Genomic DNA, 13,998 nt, shown 5'->3' with positions numbered 1-13,998 from the left:
CTTGAAACCACATATGAACCTCAAATAGAAGCAATGAATGGAACAAAAGCCAACGTAAATGACAAACCCTCGTGGTGCCGAGTGGTAATTATTCAATGATGAAACGAGAGCCTGTTCTAAGGATAGTAAGGGCATGAAATAAGCCTTACTGTAACCAGCCATTGATATATATATATATATATATATATAGACGAAAACATGACATTCACATGTGATCCATAGAACCAGCTATACATACATTTCAGGTAGAAGAATTCAGAATTGTTAGAAAAGGAATAACCATAATAAATACTTGAAAACCAGTTGGTTCGAACAGTCGTCTATCCGCAGAGAATTCAAGCCGGGGTCGACCATGCATCCATCGAGTTCGGATGCAGGTGCAACCCTTATGGCGTTCCAAGTAAATGTATAATTATATAGACAAGAAAATCGTATTGCTTAAACATGAAATGTATAAGATTTGCTCCTCAAGCACTGTACAAAGAAGGAAGCCTTTAACTGGAATATAACCATGACCGCGTTAACAAAGGGCCGCCATCCCATATTGGGTCCAGAGCTAAATACATAAGCGGCGAAAGTATAGAGCATAATAACCTAAGCAAAGCTTAATAACATAAATGTAGCTACTTCACATAACGGTCGAGTGGTACAGTCTCATGAACTAGAGACTGACCCTCCTCTGTTCCGCAGTATCTAAAACAAGGGGATTAACCCAGAAATCAAGAGGTTCTCCGTCATCTGCGCCCAAGAAGAAGATTGGGAGCTCAGAATCGCTCGGAGTATAACACAAACAGAAGACAAATACAGTTTAATCAATACACATCGGGGCTAGGAGGAAATCTCTGTATGCACCTGTGAAGAACCTGGCCGGTAGCATTTGACAGAGTGTGCAGACCGCCGAGCAGCTCCCAAAACCGCCATCCATAACCTGTAAATTAGGAAAGATCAGTGATTGACGTTCCTTGGGATTAAATACAGAAAACCTCGAAATATTTAACCAAAACGAAAACTCACCGAGCCAGCTCAATAGCTGGTATCCCTGGAGTGGTGGCGCCATGACAATAATGCAAGCTGGAGAAGAAACTGTAACAGAACCAAGGGTTTGACACGCAGCCGAGACAGAATGGCGCGGAGACAATGGAACGCCAAGCAAAACCAAGGAAATCGCGAAGTATCCGGAGGATTTCCTTTATAAACACAAAGAGCCCTCTGGGAGACGTGGAACATTTTCCTCCATTGATCTCTGCCAACGATTAGCCACCGTTGATCATTGCGGGAATACCAAAGAGTAGGGCGGGAAAGTTCCTAACGGGAGCCATCCCCGATCACGTGAAGGAGTCAGGCAGCTTTAATGGTAAGTCCAAGTGTCATGAGATGGCTTTGCCAACTCTCACCTTCAGCACGGAATCAAGTACGTGTAGATGCAAGGTATTAAAGTACTCACAGCACAGGTTAAAGTGCAGATATTTCATAACCATGTTATATGAACAGCTTTAATAAATCAACCCTTCGACATATGTATGGTAAGGTGTTACAATAAGACCTTATGCACTATGCAGATAAGTTGTATATATACGGTTAGTGTTATTAGTGCATATAAGTTTTATGTACATGGTTAGTATTATTATTACCGTGGCCAAAATTTTTTATATATACTTCAACCCTTCGACATATGTATGGTAAGGTGTTTCAATAAGACCTTATGCACTATGCAGATAAGTTGTATATATACGGTTAGTGCTATTAGTGCATATAAGTTTTATGTACATGGTTAGTACTATTATTACCGTGGCTAAATTTTTTTATATATACTTAAAGTTAAATGGGTAGGGATGTGACAAGCAAGTACCGCATGTCTCTTCCCGCAATGCTTTCACCAAAAGTTGTATCTGTCAGAAGGGCTCCGTAAAATTTCAAAACTGCTCATCTCCCGGCGGGTAAACTTGGTTTGGTTCGTGCGACTTAAGCAAGTGATATACGTCCGATTAAATCAACGAACCAAGATCATTTTCAACCTGCCTGAACTTTTTTGTTTTAACCGCCGGTAAAATATAAATGAACTTAAATGTGTTCGTAGCATGGTTGGTAAACGTTTTTAATTTTTATTGTTTTTTATTATTACGAAAAAATGGGCTAGTAAATGCATATAATTTTTTTTTTTTTTTTGATGGCATATGATATATATGCGTTATGTTTTATTGTGTGTTGACTTTTTGTATCGCACACTGGATGAAAAAAAAGGGCTAGCGGAAGTGAATGAAGAATAGGGGAAATTTGAAAAGAAAATGTAATGTGCAGCAGTACAAAATGAATGGGGGATTTTTACTAAGCGATGTAAAAATACACAGCAGTGAAAAAGAGTAATGTAAATTTTTTATTATTATTGAATATGCAATGTGAAAACTTTGCAGCTTGAATGTAAAGAGAAATTTCACACAGGAGTGAATGTGAAAGATTTTTTTGGCAGTAAACCAATGTAAGAATTTCTCAGTTTACAACAATAAATGTAAAATTTTTTCACATAGCAGTAAATGAAAATTTTACACATCAGTGTAAAATTATTTGTAAAAGAGGCAGAGTAATTTTTTTTGTGAAAGTTCTTGGTGAATCCCTCTCAAAGAGAGGAAGAAAAGAATTTCTCAGTTTACAGCAATAAATGTAAAATTTTTTCACATAGGAGTAAATGAAAATTTTACACATCAGTGTAAAATTATTTGTAAAAGAGGCAGAGTAATTTTTTTTGTGAAAGTTCTTGGTGAATCCCTCTCAAAGAGAGGAAGAAAATTGTATCACGTAGTTTATGAATGAATACAAGTTTATTTTGGTTGAGAAACTCTGCTTTGCTCAGAAATTTCTATTTGCTTCCTGTGTTAAAGATCCTGCGGCAGAAAAATAGAGCATTGTCTTTGTGTTGAGTTAATTTGTGTTTGAAATTACCAGAAATTTCCAACATGGTATCAGAGCAGATCCAGGCTCTTTGAACGTGTCAAAGAAGCCGAAAGAAGGAGTTTTTTGCTGCAACAACTTCTCCAGCAGAGTGAAGTCTCAGGAAAAGAATCCAAGGTATTTCTCAAAGTTTTTTTTTTGTGTTGCTGTTGAAGATAATTAGTGACTTTTAAATATACAGTCAATATTTAGAAGCATAGCTGAGAATGCAAGGAATGGCCAGCACTAGCACTAGTATGGGTATTTTTAATACCCAGCTTCCACAATTTAATGGGAAAAACTATGACCACTAGGCAATAACCATGAGAGCCCTGTTTGCCTCACAAGATTTATGGGAATTAGTTGAGGATGGGTTTGAAGAACCAGCAGATGAAAATAGTTTAACAGATTAACTCAAGCAGAGAAAGATCTGTTGAAGAGTAATAGGAAGAAGGATTCAAAAGCCCTTGTATTTTTGTATCAGTCAGTGCATGAGAGTGTGTTTCCAAGGATATCAGCAACCAAGACATCCAAAGAAGTATGGCAAACTCTCAAGACAACCTATCAAGGCATGGAGAAAGTGAAGACAACAAAACTATAGTTGTTAAGGAAAGATTTTGAGAATCTGTGCATGAAGGAGTCAGACAATATTGACTCATTCTTCACACATGTAATTGGTCTGGTCACACAGATAAGGACTCATGGAGAAGGTCTTGAAGAAAGGAGGATTGTGGAGAAAATATTGAGGGTCCTACCCTCAAAGTTTGATGTGATTGTCACCACCATAGAAGAGACAAAGGATCTCTCAAACTTTTCAGTTGATGAACTTCATGCATCATTGACAACACATGAGCAGAGATTGAGTAGAAATGAAAACTCATCTCTAGAGCAAGCCTTCAAGACCCAGATGTCCTTTGGAAGAGGAAGAGGTCAAGGAAGAAGAAACAAGAGAGGAAGAGGCAGAAGCCAAAACAGAGGTGGAAGAAACAGTCCAGCAAATGCTCAAGGAAGAGGTCAAGGCAGAAGAAACAAGAGAGGAAGAGGTAGAAGCCAAAACAGAGGTGGAAGAAACAGTCCAACAAATGCTCAAGGAAGAGGCAACAATCCAAATCAAAACCAAGGCCAAGGCAGCAGCCAACAAAGAGGACAACATCATTCTCAAGGAAAAAGGTATGAAAAATCCAATGTCCAATGTTATTACTGTAAAAAATATGGGCATTATGCCAATGAATGTAGGAAGAAGTAGCATGATATGAATAATAGATCTAATGCAAATATCACTAGAGAAAATATCAGCCAAGATAATGTGTTTTTAGCTTGTAACATGGTTGAAACAAATAGTGAAGATATATGGTTTCTAGACTCCGGTTGCAGCAACCATATGACAGGAAACATAGCCCTGTTTTCTGCTTTAGATCAAAATGTGAAATCACAAGTCACACTTGGGACTGATAGTAAAATTTCTGTTATGGGAAAAGGAGAAGTAAAAATATTTACAAAGAAAGGAGAAAAGAAAACCATAGCAGATGTCTATTATGTTCCTGGAATGAGATGTAACCTCTTAAGTATTGGACAGCTTGTTCAAAAGGGGTACAATGTTTTCTTTGAGAATAATGTATGCACCATCATGGATAGAGAACCCAGAAAAATATGTATTGCTGAAGTGAAGATGACAAGGAACAGGATGTTCCCTCTCAGAATAAGGGTAGATTTGAAAAACAAAGAAGTAATTGCAGCAGTTACCCAAGAGGCTTTCCAAAGCGTACTAAAGGATGAAAATTGGTTGTGGCACTTGAAATTTGGACATCTCAACTTTGGAGGTCTTAATTTATTAAGGAATTTAGACTTCTGTGATCCATAACATTGTTTAGATAATCTTCGGCAAAATCACATAATCAATCATTTGTCGACGCGTTTCGAACCAACTAGTGTGGTTCATCGTCAGGACAAGTTGAAGAACTGATCAGGTTTAGCTTGATTAAATAGGGTATGCAGAGACTCCAACGGCTATATGGCAACGGCTAATTTTGACTTGAAGATCATAGTCAAACCCTTAATTTTATTATTATTCTTCGTTAATTGAATAATACAATAATTCTTATTAATTAAATATAATGGTCATTATATCTTCATTTCCTTTAAGCAATCAATATATACTATTTTTTCAAATTTATTTAAATAAATAGTATTATTATTGTTAGAAATTAGATACAAAAGGTAACTTGTGTATTTATTTATTAATAATAGTTTAAATCTAGGACCAAAGGTAATATAATGGTCATTATGGTACAATCAATGAATCATATCATCAACTAACCTATATTTATTTATTATTATTATAATAAATAGTATTAAACTATTATTATTCATAGAGTTTGGTTACACTAGGTAACTTGTGTACTTATTTAAAATAATCGCTTAAATCTAAGGGTCCAAAGGTAAAATCATATTTATTTATTTAATAAGTTCTCTACGATAATTAGGTCCATTAAATAATCTAAATTTACTTAATAATATATAATTTTAATATTATTAAAATTAATAAAGGAACCATAATTATAGTGCATGGGTAACCATTAATTTATTGTTAATGGTATATCACCAAATTTTTAATAATTCCTTGATTATCAATTAAACTTAAGGGTCATCACCTTTTATAATTAATTTAATAATTTATAATCCTTGAAACCACAATAATTATTCACTAAGATTATTTTAAACAGAATAACAATGTTATTACTCATAAGGCTTAAAGCAAGGGGGGGGGGGGGGAGGAAGGAAGAACTAAAAATCAATGCAACAAATCTAAACTAATTATTAAAGACCCTAGGGATTAAATAATGACAGAAAACTCATGCATTCAGACTCGTCAAAAACATAACCCGAGGAGAAGGAAGACAAAAACCCTAAGACCAGCAAAAGGGGAAAAAGGAGGTTAGGAAGATAAGGCTGGGACCCAACAACTGCTAATCTTCCAGCCATCATCTCTATTAAGATTGTTCGGCCTTTTCTCAATCTCCAGGGCCTCTCTAAATTTGCGATGGTGAAATTGCGCAACTTTGGCAATGACTTGAGCATCTTCTATACAGACATGATGCATAGTCTTCCCCGCATGCTTAGCCAGGGCTGAGGTCTTAATTTGTTGAGTAGAAAAGGAATGGTAAGAGGATTACCATTGATAGAGAAATCGGACAGCCTTTGTGAAGGTTGTATCTTGGGGAAACAACACAGAGAAAGTTTTCCATCAGGGAAAAGCATAAGGGCAAAGGCACCCTTAGAAATTGTCCACTCAGATTTATGTGGACCAATGCAAACTCTATCATTAGCAGGCAACCAATATTTTCTAACATTCATTGATGATTTCACCAGAAAGACTTGGGTTTATTTCCTGAAGAACAAAAGTGAAGTGTTTGAAAAATTTCGAAATTTCAAATCACGTGTAGAAAATCAAAGTGGGCTGCATATCAAAGTTCTAAGGACTGATAGAGGAGGTGAGTATATCTCTAAAGAATTCCTACGGTTTTGTAGGAAAAATGGAATTCATAAGCAATTTACAGCTAGGTACACCCCGCAACAAAATGGAGTTGTTGAAAGGATGAACAGGACCATCATGGATATGGCGAGGAGGATGCTAAAGGCAAAGTATTTGCCAAATGATTATTGGGATGAATCTGTACACTGTGCAATATACATTTTGAACAGGTTTCCTACAAAAGCTGTGATGAACAAAGTGTCGGAAGAAGCATGGAGTAGGAGAAAGCAAGGAGTCACCTACATGAAAGTTTTTGGTTGAGTGGCTTATGCACACATTCCAGATCAGCTAAGGAAGAAGTTGGACAACAAAGGGGAGAAATATTGAAAATGAGATTAACTCAGAGAAATATATAAATCACACATAAAAACCACACACAAAATATTGACGGAAAAAACTTCAGCCTCATGCTTCCTCACGTATTCTCTCTCATTCTCATTCATTAAAGAAATTGAATATAGTGTTTCAAATAAATAGATGAGAGACAATGTTCTCAAGATAGTGTGTGCTATCTTAGACACTTTTGGTTGAGATAATTTCTCCTTTGGTTGAGATAATTTCTCACCAGACACACACCAATATAGGAGTTACCTAAACTAACTCCTATCTTAGAGGAACAACCCAAGAGTTAGGCACAAATTCCTAACTTAGAATATTTAATTTATTTATTTATTTTGGATTTATTATTGTTTTGTGAGAGAGGCTAACATTCCCCCCCTCAATGATAAATCCAAAATAAGAACGAGGAACCATCTTCCAAGTTCTCATGTTGATCCTCAAAAACATTGCCTGAAAAAACCGCCAAAACTGGATGCTGGAAAAAACTCAAATCTGAAGAGAACATGAATCAGCTGCATGCCTGATTCATCTCTGAATGTTGCTTGACAACTCCATCATGTGCCAAGCCGCAAAAGGATCCAACTGTCCTTTGTTTGAAAACAGCATCTGGTGTCCACTGACACAATTTGATGAACGCCCACTGGCGTGTTTGCTGATGATGATTTCCCACTGGCTGAAGATGTCGAAAAACAACTCAATGTCGTTTTTGCTATGATGAAAGCTACTCACTGTTGCTTTGGCTATCTGTTATAGACATTTTTGTGCCTAACATCATGAAGCATGAAATGTCGATAATCTAAGGGATCCAAAGTCCCTAAACATGTTGTTCCTACCCCTAGAGGAACAAGGTCAGCAAACCACAGCACTGAAAATCAGTTCTCCACCTGAAAACACTAAAAAACAAGCTATTTCTGGATCATGTCAGCTGCTCCACTGACCATCTGCGCTGAATGTCAACTGCTCCACTCTGTACCTGCGCTGAATGTCAAATCTAATGAAGGCTACCTGCGCTGGGCGAGATTGGCCAAGTGGCACAGTCACTCTGCAAGGTGTCAAATGCCCAGGAAGCTTCCAAAATGACACTTGGATCAGGGAATTCGCCTTGTGATGAGTAAGAGGATCTAAATCTCCAAGTTGAAGCAAGAAACTCCAAGTGGACTCAAGAACTGAAGTATAACTGAAGTGGGAGAGGACACTAGTCAGCTTCATGCCAGCCTCAAGCTGACTCATCCTTTCTCCAAATCTCCTATATATAGAGCTCTCTCATGAGGTCTATGGAGGTTGGAATTTTGTGCAAGTAAGGAAGTGTTGTTGGTTTGAGTATAGAACTATTGGGTGATTTGCTTGAAGGAGGTGAAGAGGAGATTTCTTTCTGCTGGGAGGTGTTGCTGGATTAGACCTATTATGGTTGTAACACTCTCAGAACTTTACTTCTTCCATTAATAAAGTATTTGAGGTCCTTCTATGTGCATGTGTCTCAATGGTGAATTGATGCTTGTATATTTGATTTCTTCTAATCCTTGAATCAATTATGGATGTATGCTTCTTGTAGTTTCCTTTTCTTGTGCTTTTACAGGATCTTTGTGTAGCTGGGCCGGTGAAAGAGCAAGGAGCTAGGAGCAAGCAGCAAAGAGGGAAGATTGGATCAACCATTAGCGGAAGATAATGGTTAGTGGATTCCCTTTCTCTTCTCTTTCTCATCTCATAAAGAAGTAATCTTGAATAGCTTTGTATTTAGTTGTTGCTGAGGTACTATCACCCTTAGAGTGGGATAGGGTCATTCTGTATTGGATACTTTTCCCAACAACAAATTGGCGACTCCGCTAGGGATCGTATCTTGTTGGTTGTTTTGTGTTTTTGCTATTCATTTCATAAACAAAGGGAGTACCGAATCGAACTGTATTTGGATCTTTCGAATACAAAGTAGAGGGCAGCTACTCTAGCTCAGTTTCTGGGCAAGTTTATGATTTGAAGAGCTGATCCACAAGGACTCTAATAAGCTCTTAGTGATAGCTTTTCATCCTCCTTTCCATCCCTTAGTGTGTCCTTGACTGATAGCTTCTGATTTGAGCAAAAACTGTGAATTTTTGAGCAATATGTGACCCGGAAACCAAGAGAAACGAAAGTTTCGTTCTCCAGTGCAGGCTGTACAAAGGCTGTCTGCATTTCAGCGCAGTTCCCGAAGGGCCACCTGCGCTGAAGGTCAAACAGACAGTGTCCCACCTGCGCTGGACCAGTCTTGCCTTGTGCTACTGGGGTTTCCTGCTGTTTCTTGCCCTGTTTTCACTCTTGTTTTGTTGTTTGTTACCAGTCAATGTGCCTATTTGAAACCAACTTTCCTTGTCACTATTCCACCTTGGTTGTATAAAGAAACTATGTTTGTTCTTTGTGTATTTCTTGTGCATTTCCAGTTTCCCATAACGAAAGTGAACTAGTCTTGCTGTGGCCTCTTAGATCTAGACCTGTGATAAAGTGTCGTTTTGATCTTAAGAGTTAGTTTATTTGCTGTTCATAGCTGATTGAGCTTTTGCTTTCGTCATATGGTTTGAATTTATATATTTCTAGTGTCGAAACAAGTAAATCTTAAGGTGTCTTTTGATTTTGGACAAGCTTGTTTGCTTTCACTTGAAATTGAATTCAAAATTATACAACAGCTTTCTTTTTGTATTGCACCAACATTAAGAAAGAGAAAAGAAATACTTGCATTGTGCGTGTGCATTATGACAGTTTACATGTTGATTTAGGAAAAAATGCATTAGTGTGTGCTCTATGATCTGTGTGAAAAGGTGTTATCTTTCTTTTCCCTCAGTAGTTAAGGTTTTCAAAGTTGATAGATTGAAAAGCTTGCTTATCATCTTAGACTGCATTTAGGAGTGTTACTATACATCTCGTGGTGATCCATAAAGGCAAACTGCTAAACAATATCAACCTTAAAATAAATTGAATTTACATAACAACGCATTGAAACATAACGCAAACACATAGAGGTCTAAGCTAGAGACGTGTTCCGGCCTCGTTAAACATGATATCTTAGCGTTGAGTGGTTGGGTGATTCCTCCACGGTGAAGCGATAAGTATCAATACGGACTTGTGCTCCCACGTACCGTCGCGTATATATTGGGAGACCCCTATAGGAATAAAGCCTTTATCCAATACGAAACCGTGTCGGCCGCCCTACTGATCACAATGCAGTGAACAGAGCATTCACGAAGATCGACCACTCGTACCGTAAAACGTATTCTGTGGTTTTGCGAAAAGTTTGGCACACCCTCTGCCTAGAACTCCAGAGCAGTTTCTTTTGGCCTTTTTCAAACTCTATAACTGAAAAAGTCCATCCGAGCATTTGTCACTTCGGGCTCGTTAAAACATCGAAGGAGACTAGAGTCATCTTTAGCTTTTTCTCGACTCTTAAAAAGTGAAAAAGCAAGTTGTGTCTAAGCGTCGTTATAAAATTTATTTTAAATGGAACATAATCACCTCCTATTCCCGCGTTGATCTTAAGTTGAGAACATGGAACGCCCCAACCAAGGAATTCCACATGATGGAAATCCTAGTCCATTCTCCTCTTGGGGAGAAGTTGGTGCGCCCCACATGGCCACATTGTCGCTTCCAGGACTGACGATTGGCTTGCCAGTTTGGCTATTCTCAACTAATGTAGTTCAGACCACCATGGTTCCTGAACAGTCGAGTCAGCAGTTAGATCAGTCTAGAGCTGCCCACTAGCCTTCCACTTGTTATAACTCTTCCTCCAATCCTTCATCTTTGCAAGGTGGGGCTGGCAAAAGCCAAGCTCCCATGGAGAAGAAGGAAAAGAAGAAGAAAGAGAAGAAGAAGAAGGAGCCTAAGGCGACTGGGGGCAAGCAAAAGACATCTAACAAAAACCCACACACAGCACAGACCGGGCCTAAATCGCCATGTGTCATATGTAGAGGAGACCACTTCCATAGAGATTGTCCCTGTATTCCCCGGATACTAAGGGACTGGTCCCCTCGGTTGCACAATTCGGGAGCATCGACCTCTGATAGCCATGTTGATTGCTTACCGTCAACCAGTGAAAGTGAAGGTTCAAGACAAAGAGGGGGAGCAAGATCCCCCTGCAGACTGTGTGAAGGCGATCACGCCATCCACCGTTGTCCCTTCTTAGACGAAGCGAAGAGAGTTTTGGAAGATTGCCCGGTTTCACCATTGGGACTTTCTCCTGGATACAAAAAACTCGTGCCAAGTCCTTCGTTGGTTGAAAATACAGCTGGCTCACTCAAGTGGTCAGCTGAAGCGTCAGTCACTGAAAATGAACCTACTGAATCCAGACCAGACAAAAGTCTAAAGGTCGATACGGCAGTTGACCAGGTTCTTCCTTCAGAGGTTTCATCCTCAAGTGACACCGTCACTGAAGATTCATCTTCAAATGACACCCTCACTGAAGAGAATAAGGATGACACCATCCAGATTCTTTTCATCAACACAGACTCTGATGAGCGTCAGGGCAATGCGCCCATTCCTTTATCGCAGGAAGGAACATCGTCAGGGTCATATCCGGCCGTGTATTCGGTCCCACCACCAAGCAACCTGGTTGTGTCCTTTGATTGGAACCAACTAGGCAGACCCCGGTTACCAGCCAGTATACCATTCAGAATCATAGTCCAAATTTATAGAATGGTAATGGCTGGAACTATCATTGATGAAGGGGCATCTGTGAGTATCCTTTCCTCTATTGCTTGGAAAGCACTGGGTTCCCCAGCGCTTTTGCCTGAGATGAGAAATCTCTCAGGTTTTGATAAAGGAACCAGTCGACCGTTAGGGATCCTCCCCAATGTGCTTGTTACATTGAAAGGGAAGACCGTTCAAATGAACGTGATGGTCGTTCAAAGACCCTTGGATTATAACCTACTCCTTGGACGAGACTATATATATTGCATGGGAGCTATAGTCTCCTCACTCTTTAGAGTAATGTGTTTTCCACACGAAGGAAGAATGGTCAAGCTCGTAGACCAACTTTCATTTCCGGGATCACGCATCGCAAATAGTCAAATACCAACCCTCAATGGTCTATTCACTCAAGAAATGTCTCCACCCCCAGTCCTCCTTCCCGATGAGTGCGAGTGATTCGGAAAGATGGGACTGGAACCCAGGGGGCATGCATCCTGGTCTGCTTCGGGCAGAGGAAACCCTGGGTATAAGGTAGAATTTCCGCGGAAGAATATGACTAGTCCGTACCCCGTCCGAAAAGGAAGAGGGGTTGTTCTGGAACAGGATTCTTTTGATAAGGTTACTTGTCTGACAAAGGTCATTCACCATTGTCTACTTCGGTAGACAGTGCCGAGGAAGTGTTTTCGTTTGATGGTGTTAACAAAACAATCTTTGGGTAACCAGGAAGAGGCAAGCCTCACCCTTTAAAACAAATGTTTTATCGGATAAGTAGGGGCAGCCTTGAAATTGTACTTTATACCTGGGGGCATGCAAACCTTTTGGAGTGCAAGCTAGGAGCGGTTATTTATCTGTTTTTGGGATTAGCCGTTTTCCGAACTTGCATAAAGAAAGGATGTGGGGCAAAGGTCAAAATTTGCCAAATTAGGAGCATAGCTTCGTGAGATAAAGCTCCATAAAAAATAGCTATCTCACAAGAGACATTTCTTATCTTATGACTGGTATAATCGAGCAGTTTTACCGCGGAATTTATGCTCGTTAAAAAATAGAAAAGCGAGATCCGAGCAGTTTTAGCGTCATAGTTCATGCTCGTTAAAAAATAAACATAAGCTTTTGAGCAAGTTTAAGCTCGTTAAAAAATGAACCTATTCCGGTAAATAACCATTGTGATCGTAAATTTATTAGCCATAAAAAGCCTTGGTCGTGTTTGCACTCGCCACCTCCATTCCATTTGGCCGATCGTTCACTCCCATATGATTGTTTACCCATTTTGAGGAACAACTGCGAAGAGTGATTTCACTTAGCCATCCTTGTGACACTGCCGTGATTGGAAATTTCCAACCTGTACCTGGAATCTGCTGCTATCCCTGTTTATCACTCGTTCCTCAAAAGACGAGTCTTCTTTGAGCTCTTTTCATCTGACTCGTAAAATATGAAAAGTTTGCCGAGTTTTGGCCTTCCAGCTCGTTAAAAGGACCGAAAGAGCTATCCCTCCTCTAGCTTTTAATCTTTTTGGACCTGAGGGATTATTGCACAAAAAGGTCGAGCGCTTGTTTTATTCGGCTCGTTAAAATTATCGAAAATTCATCCCTTCTGTATTGTTTTATACTTTTTCGGACTTAAGGGATTAGATGACGAAAAAGGAATTTTGGAGTTAACTTTCTGTACCTTTTCAGACTCTCTAAAAACGAAAAGGACCGAGTTTTCCCTGTCGTTAGGCTCGTTAAAATGATTAAATAGCGACAAACTTGTCTTTAGACGAGAACAAGTTTCCCTATCGCTAGGCTCGTTAAAACATAGCGATGGGCTTGCCCAAAGGGCAGGTTATAGAACAAGCATATGTTATCCTCCTCAAGCTTGACAAAAATAAAGAGGTACTGGTCAGAAATGACTGGGGAAAAATTGGGAGAACCTCAAAGCTTTAATGGTAGCAAGTCGCTCTTGAACATGACACTTTGTCCTCTGTATCAGATCGGGTTGGGTTGTTTCATTCACCGGTCTCATCACCATGGTCCTCGCCAAACCATCCACATTTGGGGTAATGCTACCAATCCATCACATCAGTGTCGTTATATGTTCAAGAGGTGTGTTCAGAAAGAGTCAACCGTGTCCCATCCACTGCCATACATTATCCTTCATCCACCCATGATCGCCACCCTGAATCATATCTCACAGATTGTTTTCACCTCCACTAAAATCATTAGCTCCGTTCCGTGTCACTGATGTGGGATTCATTAAGGCCCTCCTTTGACGGATCGCTTATTGTCAACTTCAGCTCATTATCCAAGAAGTTGATCTAGGAACACCCCCCCTCAGTACTTTGAAGCTTGCATGCCTCAATGGCAAGTTTCTCACTTCCGGCGATAGGTATACATCAATGACCTTCGACCAGAAGATTTTGCGTGGTGTTCGACGCCAAGTCCTTTATTCACACCACGTGAATTGTACTGCAGTACCTTGAGGGTCATTGTCATTATTGGTGATTCCTCTCGCGCTTGTTAACGGTTTACATTATTGACCGGTAATCAAGCGATGTCTTTCCATGTTCGACTTCAGCG

At 39.5% G+C, this 13,998-nt stretch overlaps 1 long non-coding RNA gene across 1 annotated transcript; it reads right to left on the bottom strand.

Moving 5' to 3' along the window:
- Positions 1–434: 434 nt before the first annotated feature.
- Positions 435–1,170, bottom strand: LOC149225467 (uncharacterized). The gene is made up of 3 exons (XR_016246965.1): positions 1,015–1,170; positions 853–928; positions 435–738 (listed from the first exon to the last, which is right to left on the bottom strand). It is a non-coding gene; the product is annotated as an uncharacterized LOC149225467 (long non-coding RNA).
- Positions 1,171–13,998: the final 12,828 nt, after the last annotated feature.

The sequence above is a fragment of the Pinus tabuliformis genome, chromosome J (genome assembly GCF_031772625.1).
Source record: "Pinus tabuliformis cultivar Carrire ecotype Pingquan chromosome J, CPIR1, whole genome shotgun sequence".
Classification (NCBI taxonomy): domain Eukaryota; kingdom Viridiplantae; phylum Streptophyta; class Pinopsida; order Pinales; family Pinaceae; genus Pinus; species Pinus tabuliformis.
Note: the sequence above shows the minus strand (reverse complement) of the source record. Positions and strands in the feature narration are given on the sequence as shown.